Raw genomic sequence first — 19748 nt, 5'->3', positions numbered from 1 at the left:
TAAAAAAATTACCAGCAGGGGACTACAGGTGGAAATTTAGAGCTATAATCTGGTACAGCACATCTCTCTTCTTGCACTTAAAGTCTATTGTACATTGTCTCTGTTTTCAATAAATAAATTAATTGTAAAACTGTGTTATTTGGTACTTGTGGCATTTTGGAAATTTCATAAAGAAGCTTTTTGTAGGAAACCAAGCCTATTATTTAATGTAATTTCCTGCCTTTACTCAAAGGCTACAATGCAGAAATGACACCCTAATATCTTCAAGCAGGTAGATGTTTTGTCATATTGTGGTAAGTCAGCATTGGACATGCATAGAAACAAAGAAAAAAATCTCCTAAATAATTACCTTAGCTACAGCTTTAGCCTGCCTAACATATAATATCCTTTCAATGGAGATTGGCTAGAACATGTTAGACAGTAATCCTGTTCAAATTAAGCAATTAAGAACTACAATGTAAAAAACAACAATGAATCCCACAGAAATAGCAAATAAAAATAGATTGTAGTGGACTGAAGATATGTAAAAATGTTATTTAAAGATTTAAGAAATGGGAATTTAATACAGATTTTCCCAAATTTATATGAACGTGTGCAACGTTCAATCGCAGAAATTTGCAGTCGAAGACTCAAAGGAGTTATTAGGAAATAAGATTTCAGAAATTCTAAATCATTTGGCATGATTGAATTTCATTTTTTGAATTGTGCATCTTACATGATTTTGATGCCACCTGTCTAGTTCCCAATCACTGTAAATTCAATGTTTGCGCAGCTGCAAAAACAAAACAAACAAACATAATTCTGCATGGATGCAATGAGGATTAGCCATATTTTCTGCCGATTAGGCAATGCGACTTGAATAATAATTTTTCTCATATTGAGAGCACCTGAGCCTTAAACGTTGCCTGCATAATAATAATAAACAATTTATCGTCACAGACTGGAAAATACAACCCGAGTAAGAACCAAAAATAATTATCTGTAATTTTTTGTTTGTCTCACCGACGAGAAGCCATTATCAGGGAGCCGTGGCTCTGCCTGCAGCCTGCATTATGACTGCTCGTTTGTAATGTTGGTATTTCCGGAATGCAAGCTTATGGTTGCACTCACCCCTAAATGGCTCTGGATGACAGTGGCAGCGTAGAGAAGAAAACATAAAAGCGTGTCTGAAAAAATATGTCAAATAGAAACTGACATCAGCCGGTTTATTATGGGTTGGGTTTTGTAACTGCATTTTCCTAATTTACAAGTTTTCTTTTTTCTTTGTTTTTTTTTAACATTAAATGAATCAGCACATTTGCACAATTTGCTTAAATTATATGGTTTCTGGAAAAGACCTCAGGGGATTATCTATTATTTAACATAACTAATTGTATTCTATTTAGGAATTTAACCTTTAATCACCATTTCAGTAACATACAAACATAAGATGACTGTAGTTCATATGGTAACTGCAAAAATATAGAAAAACAGAAGAAAGGAGCCCTTTTTGTTTCCAAATTGCCCATTAAACTATACACATCTCCATTGAACTCAGAACTTGTACATGTGAACAAATGTTAAAAACCATGAATCCTTTTTCTTTTCTCAGATTTTTGGTGCATCACATAAAATCCCAATAAATAAATAGAAATTTGGTGTTGTAAAATAACAAATAGTGAAAAGATTTAAGGAGTATGGATACTTTGCTTCTTCCATGGCACTCTAGCTGGACTTGTCCTAGACAGGCATCGAAAACTTACTCTGGTCTGGCAAATTACACCAAATACAATGCTATTTAAGACAGTGTCAGCATTAGCAACATAGTTTTATTCTTTTATTTTCTTTACAAAAGTTGAGCAAAGCATTTTCCAAATTTTACCTTTCATTTGACGTTAGCAGCCAGAGTGTGAAATGGAGAGCAAAGAGCCAGTAACAACAGGCACCAAACTGCTAGCTTCAGCACCTACTTAATTGGACCAAACACTCCTGGGTGTACCATGCGGCATGAAATGTCAGGCACAATGTTTTACCAGAGTCTTACTGCCCACCGTTTGTTTAAATGTCCTCCTATTATCCTAAAATAATAACTGGAATGTGTTCACATGGGCTTGTGTGGTGGTGACATCCAACTTATCTAACAGTGCAATTACCAGAAAACAGGTTTTATGAAAAATGCGTTAACATTGTGCAAATGGAATAGACAAAATGCAAAACATCACCTTCCAGAACCAGGATCTCAACCAGTTATGCAGTCACGTTTTTATAGATGCAATGCTTGATCTTTTAAATACCTACTGGATACCATCACCGGGTGCTTTATACCTGCATTTCCTGGTTTTGCCATTTCAAAGGGAGTTAATTACCTGTAAATTACATGCTCACTGCCACAGTCAGCTTCACTTAGTTCAGTCACCTAGACATTTTCATTTTCTTGATTCTGCGTCTGTAATATGAGGGAAAAGCTGAAAACTAATATGGAAATTATGCAAATGTGAAGGCAGAAGGAAATGATGGAAGTCAATGTCTATAATTCAGAGAGGGAGTCATTAATGTCAACGTACACTTACTAACATCAATTATAATCACACGCTCGAGTGAGCGAGCAAGATGGAAATATCAAGCAGTACTTCCCCTGTTAAAAAAAACAAACAATTTTTGTCATATCAATAATTATATTACCTATTTGGTTGTATTTAAATGTATTGCATACATATATGGTAATATTTCTTTAAAAAAAAAAGATGAAAACAACTTGTTGCTGCAACCAACTTCTCATATTACACCTGTAATGTTTTATAATTACTTGGACTTCAAATAATTGCTTTTCTTTTCAAAATGGATAAATTAGATCATGTTTGACTTCTTTGGCTACTGTGTGAATACCATAAAACTGTGCTTTCGCCAGCCTGTCCTACCGTGTTGCAATTGGTTTCAATGCAAATCTTCCGTATGGAGCAGGAAAAACAGTGTTGTATGCTAATCTCTGCAGCAGATTTTCCAACTAGTTATAGGGCATTGTGGAAAGAAATCAACAACTGGTGGTCAGTCATGTTGTAAAAGGAATGCCTCATTTCATAGCAGAAAATGTTAACCACCTTTGTGACTTCAAATGAAAAGTCAAGAAACCTCAACATGCCTATGACGTAATGTGAATGGTTAACCAAATAAGGAAAACACATTAGCACACAAACACCAAACCTCGGACCTTGTAAACCAAACAATGTTTTTTGTGTTTCTACTGTTGCGACATTCAAATATTTCTAACAGGGGGAGAAAAAAAAGAATAAAAGGTTTTCTTTTTCCTCTGCTGAAAATGATCAGCACATAGCAAAGCTACACTTTATGTTTTATACAATATTTTACTTTAAATTATCTAATACTATTTTGACTACTTTTAAAATGTTTTTTTGACAACCAATAATTAAACCCAAAGGTTTTAATGTCAAACCTCAAGCAAGAGATTACAAACAGGTATTTTCTTTTCTAACTCAAAAAAATATAAGCACCTCCCCAAATCTATAAAGCTTTCCTACTTTACCCTCACAATAAATAATAGAAACATTAATGTCAAAGGTTAGGGCTGAGACTGAGAAGTAAGGTTTGACCCATAAAGTCTAAAAGAATAAATATTATTTGAGTAAATGGCTAGACAATTGCAGTGGCCAAATGCAACCATCTGGACAGATCCTAAAGCATTTCTCATGAATGAACAATGTCCAACTGTGTCATTATCCATCACTGATTCATCTCTGCGCAGGATCATTTCAGATATCTTAAGAGCTTATAAAACATAATCCGCAACATTGTACCAAAAGCGCATATTTAAATCCCTGTCCACTTCCAGTTCGCATAATTCAAGAGCATTGCATAAGGTAACTATTATACATGTTGTTTTTCCTCTATTCCCCTGCTAACAGAAAAACAATAGGCCATGTGCTCTGTTCAAACCCAATGTCTTTCCTCTTTGGATGTAAAAATAACATGCCATCCTCCCACATTGCATAACTCAATATCAGTCAGCATCGAGGGCGGCAATGAGAGCTTTAAAACCAAAAAGAGGCATGCAATTAGGTGTTTACCCTGGAAGCCTTTTCACTGTCAGTGTGGAAGAGGGAGAATGAGCGCAAGTGTAAAATAGTGGGAGAACCCACAGGGTTACTGAGTCACTGACGATGTGACCCTGTGCTCTCGGGCCTTTTGGAAGCAGCATAATCAGGTCAAACACCCACTCTCTCTACAGTGTATTTCTGTCAAACAGGAGAATATAGTACGACTGACTTAGGGGTATGTTTGAATCAGTGGCCAAGAAAGCTGATCTGGAGCAGGAAGCTTTTATAACAGCAAGAAACACAGACACACACAGAAGGTGAACGGAAAACTTTGGAGTTTGATTTAGACATTTTCCAGGTGAAAAATAAATAAATGTGGGGAAAAAAATCATCCAATCCATATGACCATGTATCCATCTTCAGTCAATGTTTGCCCATTCATTAGTTCGTCCATTTTCCATGTACCTATCCATCAACTTTTATCCATTTTTGTCTGTCTTTATATCTATTCATTCATTTTTGTTCATCCATTATCCATGTATCTGTCTAACCAGTCATTCTTACATTTCTTTACTCATCCTCCGTCAATCAATCTGATCATTCATCTATTTATCCATCATCTAATCAGTCCATCAACTCATCCATTCATCTGTTTCTTATTCAACTATTTGTCCATCCATCCTTGATTGCATCCATTTGTCCACCTGTCAATTCTGTTTGTCTATCATCCATCGTCTTCCATCATTCATCCATCCATCTGTCCATTCAGATTCATAAATTCAAAGCAAACTTTTGGGTTAAAAAAAGAACTATGTTTGTGTCTGCAAAAAGAGTTTAAAAGTGTGTAGAACTGGTACCAGCAGCTTTGCAACCAATAAAAATGAATACAATCAGCAAAGATAAAGCAATATCTCTCATAAAGTTAGGTTTGGGAAGTCAAATAGTGGCTAATTAAGCAGAAAGAGAACATAAATTACATTTGCAAATAGAGAAGTCTGCAATTGTACTCTTCCTAGAAGGGAATTCTAAATTACCCAAACTAAAGACTTAGGTTTGGGAGATAAGCATGTCAGCTATGCAGTGTGCATCCTCAGAGCCACAGATGCTGGGGCCTGGCTGCAGGCCTCTGCGGTCTTACTTGGCTCATCCAAAGGAATGAGGCTGGATGAGAAAGCATGGATACTTAAAGGAACAGAAGGGAATCTAAAAAAACAGCAACATTATATCAGTGTATAGTCATCATCTATGAAATCATCATCGTATACCTGAAAAATAGTTAAACTTTAAAGTTTTTTCGTATATCTTTGCGAATCAGCTGGTTTGTTTGCCAGTTGTTTGCCTTGTCTAGGATAATATTTAAGCAACTAAAAACTTTGTATTTCACCAAGCAGGCAAGAAACCTCTCTTCAAACTGCAGCCTCAACTTTCCCCTCTGTACAGGCCTCTGAATTCATTTATCCTTAAAAACTTGAACTTGGTTCAAGCACACCTCTCTTGTTTTGAAATGTAGAAGCTTGTGTCGCAGAGAACATTAAAGTGCTTCAAAAGCAGCAGAGAGCAGAGGGGGATGGGGGGGCTCCTTTCTGGATGATCACCATGGACAATAGTGATTAAAGCCTCTGGGGCCACGTTTCAAGGAACAAGTCATCCTGAAAAAGTTCACTGGACCCCTTCATCTGTGCATGTTTGGGTGAACGGGGGTAAATATGGTGGGGATGGTAGGAACCAAACAAAAAAGCCCTGACAGGTCATGTGACTAAGGAGGGGATAGATGGCACATTTCAGTTGGTTAGAGAAAAAAGTCATGGAAACAAGTCTGTAGTGCCATTGTGTCTCTGTGAGAGCCTGTATGTATATGTCAATGTATGTGTGGCTGTGTTGGAGGAGGTGGAGAGTGATGAGTCCTTAGGAAAGACCACCGAAGCATTGTTCATTCACAACCAGAACAAAAAAAAAAAAACGCCTCCATCATGGAGTGACCTTGACTACTTTGGCAGAGCAGTCAGCGCATCAGAGCATCTACGTTACACCCCCTCTCAGTCCAAGTGGGCGCATTTCAGAAATACCTTTTTAAACATAAACTGACCCTTTTTTTTATTTATCACTATGTAGTTCAGATTATGAAACTGGGAGAAGTGAAAAAGAAAAAACAAAAGACATCAGGACAGACATTAAATAGTCATGATGAGCTGCAGCCCCACGCCACCATGTGTGACCAATCAAACTATGTTCCCACCAGGCGAATCAATACCTCTCCACTTCCATATGCCGGCTGTACTCTGGCTCATACAAAGTCTCCCACAGCAGCAAAAATATCTCCCCTACAAAAGCAGCGATTGTGTAATCAAATTGCTTTCTGGTTGGTTCTTAAAATAGGCCAGAATTCCTGAAAAACAAACTTCCATTCACTCTGCTTTAACTGGCACGGATTGTTCACTTCAGCAAGGTCAAGTGCAACATTCTTCCAAGTTTACAAAAAGAAAAAAGTCTTAAAGCTCCACTTCCTCAAAATATGCTAAAATTATAACTCGGATGTCAGAAGAAGAACAATGTACCAGACAATAGGAAAGATGCACACAACCTAAAGATCTCTGATCCCAGCAAACAACACTGCTCTTGAGGGATATTCCTTTAACTAGATAATCGTTGCACATCAGGTACTCGGCGTTGGCACAGCTGATCAATGAAATCAAAAAGCCCTGGCATTACGGGAAAAATCAACCAGTCTGGAAAATGAGCTGTGCCCTCTCTTCTGAGCAGACAGCAAGTCTCAGAATAGAGATGCAGGGATTATGGAAGAACAATGCTGGAACTGAAGGCTTAGTCTCACTCATTTTAGAGAGAAAAAAATAACTCTATACTCCCTGACATCATGTGCAGCGTGGCAAAGGAAACTAATTAGCGGTTGGTCAACATGACCTCAAAAACAACTTTTAAAAATCATATTCTATGCTGGAGGCATGTGTCATACAGTCTCAACAAAAGTTAAGAAACACACCCTTGCTTTTTTTTTTGTCATATTACACCATGGATTCGCTGTATCTTGTTGGTATTTTATGTGATGGACCAATCAAAGCAGAGTATAAGTATTTAAAAAATTGGGACATTCATATTTATACATTCCCTTATAATCAAATACCCCCAAATAAAATTTAGGACAACTACCTTTAGAAGTCATCTAATGATTAACTAAAGTAAATAGATTCCTGTGTTGAATTTAATCTAACACAGCTCACCATCCCCACTGGTGGGAGTTCAAGTGACAGATGTAATTGCAGCAAAAGTGATTCTACAAAGTATTGAGGGGAGAAAGTAACAAAGAATGCAAACCATATATTAGTTTAAAAAGTTCATATTCAGGTACCCTTTTTCCTCCACTATGCAATTACCCTTTAGTTTGTTACATAAATATCTTATAAAACCAACTGAAAATTGTGGTTGGGATGTAAAAAGAAATTGCAAAAGTTCAAATGGGTTTTAATAATTTTGCAAGCCAAGAATTTCCATAACTGGTTCAGCTATTGCTGTTTTAAGCCCTTTGTGAGAATTTGGATAATCAAGATGTCTGACAAAGAATGTTTTTTTCTATTTCTGCTGTTTGCTAATTACAAATGTGGCTGCTTTGCTTTTTCCCCCCTATTATACACTTCAAATACTGTACTTCAAGCCAATGAATCTTATAAAGACATTTTAATTATTTATGCAAGACTGTAAAAAGGCACTTGGTTCAAGGGTATCAAGAGTGCATGGTGAAGTATCAGTGGGCCTGTTTCCCTTTCAAAGGCCCTTTGGGAAGCTTGTCAGAAAGCACGAGAAAAACCAGGACATTTAAATAAACTCTGTTACCTGTGTCAGGAAAATGACTAGGAGTTATAATTGGGTCTTGTTATAAAATATAGAGTCAAATCAATGAAGGAAAAGTACATTGGACACTAGGGATGGAAGATGTGGATTTAAAGGTTACTTGAGGTGTTTATTATAAAAATGATAAGTGATGATAAAAAGCATTGTGAAATTTAGCAATTTTTTTGGGAAATAGATTGCATGTCTGGGACTGAATATTGTGACGGCCAGAGCCACACAACACAAACACTGCTATTAAAAAAAATAATAATAATCAATGAAAAAATGTTATTACTGAATAGGCTACTTCAGGACACAGTTGCACTTATTTTAAGAAGTGCAATTGCATTTATTCATGGTTTCAAAAATACTGATACATATTGCAATTCTCAAAAAAAATTAAAAGTAACAAGTAAGTCGTTTTAGAGGTGTGTCAACATTATGGTGTAAAGCTTATTGCTGGCACAATAAATTAAAAAATTGTTATGGATGATAACCGTTATACCAATTGCCCATCAACCTTCTACCATCAATCATCTCAGTCCCTGAACCTAAATCCTCCAGAAAACATGTGAGGTGAGCAGCAGAGAAAAGATCATGAGAGAGAAAACCTTTGTTTTATCTACATTTTTTTTCTTTTACTTATGCAACATATAAGTAAATACATTGCATAAGTGAAATGCGATGTATTTTACTTATACATCGCATTTCCATACACATCTTTTCCAAGGTCGTCTGGGGCGCTGTGCGATTTTCATTTCTCAGGAAAAAAAAAAGGTGAGGCAGAATTGGTGTCATTTGCAAGCCATATTTTAGTCTCACAAGCTGCTAACTGCAGTGGACATTATATACATCTCTACATGGAAACATGGTCTCCACTTAGCTAAATTCAATAGCTCAGAGGATTACCATCTCCACTGAAGCATGTAATAACCAAAAGGTCATGCCATAATCATAACTCACCAATTTATAATCCGTTGCTGCCTCTTCAGTGGCTTTAAAATGTGTTAAGAACTAAACTGCCACTCGGCACATTTTTGAGAGCATTCCCTCCACTTAAGTGCCAGTTTGACCGTCATTTTGCCCAGCTTTGAATGCTCTATCCCCTGTTGGCTTGAGCTAGCCTAGATTGAGATGCGGAAAGATTCATTGCTATTTTTACATGTCCTACTTCAAATTAATGTAGCAGATTCTCAGAAGAGGAAGTCAAGCACCACCAAAGCTTACCGAACATCTAGAATCGTTATAATATGCAGTTGGTAGAGACAAACTGGGTACTGCGGGGTTAAACTTTTATAAAGAGAGGAAAATAAGCTATTAAGTAAATCCTCCCTCCATTAGAGTGGGGTTTTAAAAGACTTCTGGTAATCCGAAGAACATTATTGTGCAGCAAAAGATAAATGCCTACATCAACACACACACTCGCATAGTTTTTTGGGGGTTTTTAATACAAGAGAGATCAAATAATGTCTCTCATGTGACTTTGCACCCTGATGAACTCATTCTAGGGAGTGACAATATTTTCTCCCAAACGAGCACAGAAATGGTGCACATGTGCACAAGAAAAAAAAAAAAAAAAGAGAGAAAAAAAGACTTTATTACACCGTAACTCCAGAGGCTGCACAAACAGCACTCATTAAATTAGTTGAGGACACAGGCTACTGGTGCTGCAATTATGTTACCACTGATGACTATCATCGCGAGCGTAATAAGTGTTATATGGGAGCACTAACATTATGGAATGCATAGTTATTTGATCTATTGTGAAAAACATCTGTCATAACAAACTCCTTGTGAGAAGACAAACATGGAGGGTGAGTGGCCTCATCGTAGAAAATTTGTAATCAGTGTGACTTTGCCTCCAAAAAATTATTGTATTGCTTAGATACAATGGTTTTAGAGTAAAACACTCACTCTAAAAATGTCTCTGAATCAAGTGTTTCGCGCTTGCTAAACATTTCTGTCGACATACTGTAATTTTGAAATAAGAAAGGAAGCAGTTCTTGTCCTGGTGTGTTACAGAAGCAACTGCTAATTGTGAGGGCTGTGTGGCGCAGTAAAGCTAACATGTGACCAACAAAAAAAGAATGGAAAAGAAAAAGATAATGGCGGTGACAGAAACGGAGGAACTTCTCCGTCCACATGCCGTGATAAATCTGATTGCTGTACAGATCAGCTCTCTTTCTGAGAATGTAGAAAGAGAGCTGCCACTTCCTCCACAATCACCATGGACTGAAACTTGCTTTGGACACTAATCATAAAATGCCTAGTGGTGACATCCTCCAACAACAATGCCAGCTTAATAAATATATTAAAAACATGAGGGGAGTGCTAGAAACAAACGGACCAATTGATTTGTATGATGGGAGCATAAATGGCCCTTTGAACAATCTGTATGGCAACATACCACTTACCCAGACAAAATACAACTACTGGCTAATGCTGCCACAGATAGCAACTAAACAGTTTTTCAAAGCAACGTTCAACTTAGGCTACGTTCACACTGCAGGTGAAATCAGACTAAACCTGAGGACGATACATCTTAAGTGCAACAATCCAAGCTTTTAAAATCAGATCCAGGCAAGTAAACCTTTAATGTGAAGAGTTCATCACTGAGAGCAAAGGGTAATCAACGTCAATCAATTTAGCAGTACTTTAGCCGTGCTTAGGATCTTCTTGTTTTGAATGTAGGTGTAGTTAATGCCACCTGCTGAAGCCAGTATTTTGTTGTGAATTTTTCAAATATTAAAAATATAGTTTTAATCCAAAACTTTTGAGTTGTGTCGCTGCAGCACCATTCAGTCCAGATGTTGCCATTCGTCACCGATTACAGATTTTTTTGAAACAGAGGTTTTTAAAGTATTGTCCAAGAGCCCACAGGTTTCAAATCAACACCAGTTGGATCTTTAAACAAAACAAGCTACATAACAATAATGATGTGTAACCAGTACATTTATATGTATAGTAATGCTGCAAGAAATAAGAAAGAAAAAGTATATTAGACCTATGATGTTACAGTTTTGCTTTCAGCATTCAAGCGGTGGGAGTCATGAGTCTCCTACAACATTATTTTGCGAGTCGGAAGCTAATATTTTTGGGATAAAAAGCTTTAAAAACACAGTAGTATGTGATTTGTAAAGCCTTTGAGCAAAAAAAAAAAAAAAAAAAAAAAAAAACCTCATCTCATGAGTTCTCCCAAACTCTGCATCGTGTTTCGTCTCCTCTGGTAGGTCGCATGTGTTGTGTCACACGCCTATTCATACAAGCAGAGCAGAGGCTGAGCGTGAAGCTAGACTGTGTATCTGGTCTAGGTGCAATGAAAGGGTTCAGTCACTTCACAGATAGGCCATCCACTCGCTGTGACTGGCACAAGTGAGTGGGAACAAAGGAGTCACTGTGGCTGCCACACACACTCCTCGTTACACGTACCCTTTGGCCTGCCAGCTGTCTCTCTGTCCCTTCCATGTCCACACACCTCGCCACCCCTCCTCACAACCCCAGCTGCGGTTGTGTATCAAACACCCCCCACCCCACTCCTTAATTCAGGGTCCACACACAAACCGCCCTGCCCTCTGTGGCTCCAGAACCTGGTCACACCAAAACACTGCTCCCCACCCTGCCGGTGCTCGCTCTTTGCATATCTGCCACGCTGAATGCCTGCCTGCCTGCTCTGTTGGAGGCACGCCGCATTTTTCACCAGCTCCTAACGGCTCATCAGTACCATTCAGACACACACAGCCACACATGAGCTCATGCTCTCTGAATAATATGGTGTAGCTGGTTTTCTAAATATTTTCCATGCATGCTGTTTTCCTTTTTTATATATATTTTTTTATATTCTGTCTCAGAGATGCTTGCTCTCATCTGCTTGCTTTATTTTCCTAACTTCCATGTCCCGCCTGGTGCACAGGCTCACCACACAGCCCTCCCTTTGCCTGAAAGATTCCCTACCTCTGGCCTCGCCCTTTAAATTACAAACCCTCAACTTTCAACTCCCTGTCGCTTTTCTATTAATTGTTTGTCTCCCACTTTCCTTTTCTCTCTTTTTGTTTTTTGTTTTTACAAAAAACATTTCCACCACTCATACTTTCCCTTCCCTGTATTTACCAGCCGACTTAGAGGCTTCATACCCAAGTGGTCAGTCATACGCAGGTGCCAGCTCTCCTCCACCCAAACAATGTGGTGACTGGCCACTGCTGAAAACCTTTTCATCCCTTCTGCAGCGAGTTCAAAACCACTCGTTTGAGCTCCGCTTGTAGCTGGTCTATTATTGTCAAGTTAAAGAGAACGACTGTGGGTGGGGGCTCTGCTTGTGGCAGAGAAATGAAATGAGGCCGGAGGCTGACTATTTTTGGGCAGGAGCTGAAGATTCAAAGAACTTATTTTTGCCTTTTATGGGTTAATTACATGTAATACACATTTATGTGCAACAGAGAAAGAGAAGGGAAGAAAAGGGGAGCGACGAGAAGCAGTCATGGGCATTTCTCAAGTCTGGTTTTATATTTCTGCGGGTAAGATGTCACTGAAATTATGTGACCCCAACTAAAACAAAAAAATTGTGCAAGCGGGAGGCATCGTCTGGTTTTGAATATCAAGTTTTAAAAAGTCATAGTTTGAAAACAGCTACATTTTTGTTGTTGAAGCAGTTGTTTGTGTTTTGATGTCATTTTAATACGTTTCCAAATAAAGTGTAAAGCAGAACAGCCCCTCCTCCACCTGTTGCTCCTCAGTCTCAGTGTTTAGTTTCACATAGAAAATAAAGTCCATCACAAACAATTCTTATAAATGTTAGATTCAATGACAATTATTATCAGACTTACACAAATCTGATAATAATTCTAAATAATTCTATTTAGATTACCATTTAATGTTTTCATTGAACTACTTTCTTATTAGTTTGTCACTTGTTAATGCCACATTCTGCATTGCTCTAAAAACTAAGACTACTGGGACCATTTGAGTCACATTCACACAATGCAGTTAGCTTTAAGAGTCATTTTCCCCACCAATTAGTCAGAATTTACAACAAAAACAATTTGAAAAAACAGACTGTGGAATTTTGCTTATAGATGAAAGAACGATCTATAATGAGGAGTTTGATGGAACAATCTATATTTTAAATAGTAGATAACTATTTGGTATAAATCCAGGTTAGTCTATCCCCGACCCTGTAGTTAAACCATAGTGGGTTTATACAGTCTTAAACCAACTTCAGTTTCAAAAATGTCAGCGGTTCATTAGAACAGTATTTTATGAACCTTTAAATTGTAGTCATATTTAAATTGGGTAGTTCTTTACTCTGCAGCCAACGATTATTTGTGGGAGAAGCAGAGGTAAGAGGTAATGTGCCCCCAGTGATCTTCCTGGCCGAAATGCCGTGAAAATAAAACACATAAACCTTTTTTGTGTCAGACTACCAACCTAATTCAAAGAAAGTAAGCAGAAGATAGTGTTCACTTAAAACTCTGTTACCTTTATTATTTACTATTTTGCTTTTTACATTAGACGGTTACTCAGACCAGAAGTGCTCTGAATGCTCAATTCTCAGTATGTTTTTCCCTACAGGAAGATAACTGGCGGCGCAACACCTCCTTCGCTACGTGGGTAATCACTGTCCTTTGTCTAAACAACAGCACAATTCAAATGTGCAATGGTTTAAAAAAGTTGTCTATTGTTGCATAAACGGCTATGAAATGTTTGAAATTGAAGTCCAGCTGTTAGGTTTCGAATCCATTACCAGCCAATCTTGAGTTACAGTAAATAAAGCAGCCATGAGAGTCACCTAAATGGAGATCTTAACTGATTATAATTTTAAAAATCTTGGAATCTATTCATTTGTAACTTTATTCTAACTGTAACAGGCAATAATAATTGCACTAGTAAGAAAATTTCTTTGAAAATTTCAGTACAATATAGATTTTTCTGTTAATGGGGTTAAATCAAAAGTGTTTTCACTATAATCTTGCTAAAACCATTAACAACTGTTTTGTAACATTGGGCAGTGTCTGTACCTCTTAACCTTTCTGTCAACAGGATATGAATGGGTACTAATGCAGACAGAGGCAGGAAGTGGGTCACCTTCCAATCGCAGTTCAGAAGAGGCCCATTACTGCTAGCATAGTACACCCTTAATGCAAAATCACTGCTATAAAGGTACTAAATATACACAGTCCTCAAAACAGGTCTTGCTACTACTGTTGTAAAACTTCCCTTTCCTAGCTGAGCCTTTCTTGTCGCAGTGCTGTCTATGCTAGAAAATCCAGCCAAACAAGTCAGACACTCATGAATAAAAATACAAACACTGGGAACTAAGCCTGCTCCTTCAGACAGCAAAAAGAACAAACACACTAGCGTGCCCCGGAGGCAGCATTAAGCCCGGCTTGTCTGCCGTTACTGTACCTCTGCTCTCAATGCGCCGAGCACGGCGAGCCGAGATGCAGCCGCATTATCCTTCGGTGCAGCACAGCAGTGAAGTACAAGAAGAGGCCCAGGCATGTGGACAGTGCGCAACATCTGCAGGAAACAGAGGAAAGTCTGATGCGTGGACAGCGCAGAGCGGCCAGGGTGACACGAGGTAAAGCAGGTGGCTCACAGATGGAGGATCTGCTCGGCCCACAAACGGCGGAGTCTCAGCTGAGTCTGAGAGAGCCAAAACAATCACTGATGTTTAGTCTCCGATGCTAGGAAAAACCTGTAGCTCTACACATAACAGCAGCAGGCAGGAGCGATAAGAAAGCACAAACACTGATTAGTACAAACAGGCAGAAGAAAAACCTGTGCCCTCAATGGTTACTCTCACAAACTTGCTTAATTTTACTGCAAGTTTGTGATATTCTGCAAATATTATTTGCAGAATATTAAACAAACATATAACAGCTTAACTATATAGTTACTGTTTGCATTTTGGACTCAATTTAAAAGGAAAACAACTAGGGAAATATCCAGTGACAAATTTAAAATCCATTTTCTTATGACCACAAACTCTGAAGACAGAAAATAAACATGGGAGCAAATGAAAACATGAACCAAGACTTCACCCTGCCTGAGGAAAGAAAAATCCATCCATTAGCATATTGGTTAAGCTTCTGAAAGATTTGTACTTTCTGACCTGTTGTTCCACATCGGTCAAAGATCAACACGACCTTTAGCAAATCGTTGGCAAAGCTAATAGAAGAATAATCCGGGCTGTGGCTGTTTTGCAGATGAAACGCTTATCAACATTTTTTGTTGCCACCAAGGCACCATCAGGGCACGAGGATTACCATAGTTTCACTTCACGGCCTGTTTAACAACAACAGAAGCTCACCTCAGGCTGCTACTCAGCTTAACAGTAAGAGCAAGAAAGATAACTCATGAAGCTTTAAGCAAGTGGATCTATCCCAAATGTCCTGACTAATACTGCTGCTGCTGCTGCTGCGGATGCTCAATGTGTGGGCACACTGGATAAGAAACTGGGGAATATTTACATGTTTTTCAACGTTAAAAACTCGTAATCAGACAACACAGACAAAGCACAGTGAAAATGTTACAAGAATTCAGCAGAATGGGTGAGTTTCATTCACTGCAGCTCAGTTGCCTTCGCTCTGAAAGTCCTGGGTTTGAATCCCAGCTCAGGATTGTTAAAAAATAACACTACAGTGTCACCATTTCAAACTGAAGCATAAACAATTTTGCTTACAAAAACTGCAGAACGAAGACTGTCACATGCTGCATCTCTGACATTTTTATTAGGCAAATAGAAATTTCATACAAATATTTTTTTAACCAAAACTTCATTACTTTAAGTAATCAATAGTCAATATAGCTAAGGAAAAGCACACGAGTAGATAATTTTTCATTCCACTAAATTATTAAAAAATAGTTGTTTTTTTTTAATAAGTTAATTTAAGAAAGACATAAAGACAGACGGTGTGAGAGCAAAAAAAAGAGAGACTCTTATCAAAGTGCTTTAGGTGCCCTTCTCTGTTTTGATTTATTCAGACTCTCAAGAAGCTCCAGCATAATGCAACACATCTTCAGTCCAAGACTTACAGTTTCCCAGCAAAAAGGAACAGGCGAGATGGTGACCTTGGCACGTTGTGAGGCGCGCTCCACTCGTCCTCAATCTCTCTCTCGCTCCCTTCCTCTGCAGCCTTGACTAGTTTAATGAAAAAAAAAACTGCTGCTAAATCACATGGCAAGCCTTGAAGAGTGACAGAATGGGTTTAAATCTGTTATCTTGTGCGATACAGTAATTAAAAGCCAGATTTATAAAGGTGGGAACTCTACTCAAAAAGTTAATAGAAAACTTTGTAATTAGTTATCTGAAGACTAGACTTCAGGTTCTCTTTCAGCCACAGCAAGTGGGACAGTAAATCTGAGCAGAGAAATCGTTCATCCAAAGCACAAATCGCTATCATTGTTCCGCAGATTAACTATTAAAATAACATAGAGAGAAAATAAAAGAAAAACTGAGATGATTTATATGGCAACAGTAAAGAAAATATGAACTAAACCAACGTATGATACTGTTGATTAGAAAAATTTGGTAAAAGTGTATTTACAAGTATTTCACTTTAGTCCCCCTATAATCCACATTTACTATATAGCTTTAAAAGTTTATAGAGCCTTGCAAAAACACTACGTCCCTGACTGAATCAGTCCAAGCAAAGAAGAGACAAAAAGAGCCTGTAGGAATTTGTAAATATCCGCCTCTATAGAAATCCAGAGTCAAATTTACTTGGGTGTAATTCTTTTTTTTTCATGAAATATGTTTGAGCAAATAAAATATTTAATTTTTCCAGAAATATTGCTTCAATTTACAGACCTGAGCATGCTTCTCTGTGGTAAAAAAAAATCAATACTAAGGTTTCACATTAATGACGGAACAAATTGTAAAATCATAGTTTCTCCTTCTGTTAGGAATAAAATGGTTACATCATGGTTGCAGATTCCCATGATGTACTTTTCCATTGTTTATTCTACAGTTATAAAATTGAAAACAACCAGAAAACCAAGAAAATCTCAAAACCAAAGCGTTGACGCAGGGAAGGGTTTTTTGACATCATTTTACTCGCAACACGGAGAAAAAAACCCCATAAAAGTTTGTCCACTGCCTCCAGCACCATAGAGGCTAATGCTATGGAAAGTTGACACTTAGCCTGACGGAACAGGCATCGTTCAAAAAAGCGAAGTTGCAAAAAACACACAAACCTAATCCCAGATGCACATTGACTGAGGCACTGCTGAAAAGAATTAAGCAGCTAATTAAGCAAACAGCATTGTGGAAAAACTCATTTTGTCTCCTGCCCTGACCCACATTTCATTTCATTGGAATTTACCTTCACTGTCTTGAAAAGGTTTGCAAATCTATAAGTTCTTATTCTCTCTTTTAATTTAGTTTTCCTAGTTTTAGCTTTACCTGCCCAGGTTACTGAAAAATGGAGTAATATCCTGAGGTGAACTTCATAGCTGAAAACACTGAGACAGCTTGCGCTTGAGTGAGACGATGAAAAATACAACTCTTACTTTTCCTTATAAGCCCACTGCTGCACTAGCCTTTAGTTTGTGGTATGCCTAACAATTCGACCAATCAGTCAACATTCTCATGGCAGGGTTTCCATTTCACTCTGAACAAAAACAACTCAGAACTTGCCAGGCTTTTCTTCAAGCTCACAGTTTCTGGTCAAAAGACAAATGTTCACTTCAATTTGGCAAACCACAGACACATTTAAGACGCGACAGCAGTCAACAATGGCAGCAGTGATTTGCTGACTTCCTCAACTGTCTGTGCTTTCACCAGTGAGTTTGTTCAGAGTTTAGGTTTATTTAATATCCTTGGCAAACAATTTATTTAGGAGCTTTCAAATGATCTTTTATTAAAAAAAAAAGTAGAATTTTATTTTCTTGTATTTTACAAAGATGTTCCAATGTTGTAGGTTACAAACTCATTTAAAGAAAACAGGTCTTTGCTACGCCACCAGTTATCCTCCTGTAGGGAAAAGATTCCAGTTTTTACTATTGGAAATGGAAGTTGTTCAATTGTTCAAGTCTGAACAAAGGGTTAAAAGATCCTAAAGTGAGTGGGAGCATTCAAGCACCTGCTGATTTTACAAGAGGAAATCCTTTAAACCTTGGGAATGTTTAAGGACTTTGTTATGCTTCCATCTAAGCCTTTAATCGCTCATTCTGAAGACACACAATACAAGAGGGAAATGGGACAAATGTCTGATGACCTCAGTGAGAAAAGTACTCAAAAGGCTGCATCCCTGTAATATCAGTCTGCAAGTTGCATTGCGAAATGCAATTTAGCGAACAGACACCATCTTCAACGGTGTGAAGAAGCAAAGGTTTGTAATGTCTCGATCTAGAATTATTGGGGTTTTCGCTTTGGCAATGTTCTAACAAAAACACATTCATGCTTAATTCTTAGACCTCTGTCAAGTGTCAGAAATCAGGACTCATGAGCTGCCTGAGGAACTGAGCATTTACGATCGTCATGGATACCGAAAACGGGGCAAACAGGAGAATGGATACTTAAAGTAGAAATTACGGACAGTTATTGAACTTGCCACAAAAACAGCTATCTATGGAAAATGACTAATCAAGCATGGAGCCGTATTACTGAACAGTGCTCAGCTGGTTTGAAAAAGCATCTATTACTAAAACGCACACAGAGAGACTCAGTCGGTAGGTTATTGCTGCAGAAAACTGGCGATTAACTCCTACAAACTCACCAGCATGCATCTGTGAAGTAAAAATGATGCAGGCAACCCATAAAAACTGACACAGCAGCAAAATTCTGCTTCCTGGAGCACATGTGCACAAATGCTATAAATCACACAATGTGCAAGTATCATCACATAAGAACAACCCGAAAACAGAGATCACGAACACACCAAGTCGACCCTCACAGACTCGGCTGTCTTTAAAGACTCCAGGATTCTATGTCATCTCAAACATCCCACGCTGTTTTTTGGGGGTGAGGGGAGAACTTCACCCGTTTGACTGAGAGGCTCTTTCTGTAACCGTTTATCATGGTGGGTCAGTAGGGTCTGAGGCTGAAAGGCTTTTAGCTGGGAAAGCCTAAATACCACATAGAGATACACTGTTCAAAAGCTCTCCCTCTGTGTTTACCAAGCTCCGCAGCTGGAATGCAGCGGCCAGAGCAAGCACACAAAGGCATCTGTATCAGTTTCTGGGTCTTTTAGGCCGTCTTCGCGCTGCATGAAGTCGGGACAAAAAATTCTACCTCGGGGTGCTCAGATTGACTTACAGTAGATTCTGAAAGCCCTGGGGAAAGAGCATGCACAGCTCTACATGCAAAGGGTTTACGTGTTGAAATCCATTCTTACAGTGGCAGACTCTGATAGCAAAAACACAACCACGCACGCAAATATGTGTAAAATCCAACCTTTAATCTGAATACATTTTATTTTAATGTGGAAAAAAATATCATAGTAGGAATAAGACCCACTGAAATACACTTTATTTATTTAGATGCCATTTTGTCCACAATTTGTTTTGCTTTCCCGTTCAACTGAAATATATTTTAGCATGTGAAAAAAATGAAAAGTAAATCAAATAGTCTGTTAAAAAACAGAGCATTTGACAAACTTTAAACCTTTTTTTAAATTCCGCATTACTCTTTAAATAGTCTTTAAAAAATGAATTACTTTTATATAATCATGTTTACCTTTTGTGTAAATGTAGCGTGATACTGAGGTCAGTTTCTCCAAGCCACTCTTCAAAATTGGAAACCCAATCACCCATACATAACTTGGTAAGTCAGGAAATGGTGCAAGGAAAGTAGCTACTCAGCTACTACTCACGTAAACGTACCCACGTCTACATTCAGTTTGCAAATTAAAAAGCTTAAAGCATCTGGAAATCTGA

The 19748-nt window shown here is 38.1% G+C and overlaps 1 protein-coding gene across 2 annotated transcripts in view; it reads right to left on the bottom strand.

Annotated features, from left to right (window-relative positions):
- The window catches only part of elmo1 (engulfment and cell motility 1 (ced-12 homolog, C. elegans)), a 100257-nt gene that overhangs the window by 72702 nt on the left and 7807 nt on the right, over nt 1-19748 (bottom strand). Inside the window, exon 1 of one of the 2 annotated variants that reach the window (XM_028036296.1) lies at nt 14274-14295. The exons of the other annotated variant lie outside the window; for it this stretch is intronic. The gene's annotated coding sequence lies outside the window, so the exon portion shown is untranslated. Of the gene's footprint in view, nt 1-14273; nt 14296-19748 lie in introns of those variants that run through there. 2 annotated transcript variants of the gene reach the window in all.

The sequence above is a fragment of the Xiphophorus couchianus genome, chromosome 13 (assembly GCF_001444195.1).
Source record: "Xiphophorus couchianus chromosome 13, X_couchianus-1.0, whole genome shotgun sequence".
NCBI lineage: Eukaryota > Metazoa > Chordata > Actinopteri > Cyprinodontiformes > Poeciliidae > Xiphophorus > Xiphophorus couchianus.
Note: the sequence above shows the minus strand (reverse complement) of the source record. Positions and strands in the feature narration are given on the sequence as shown.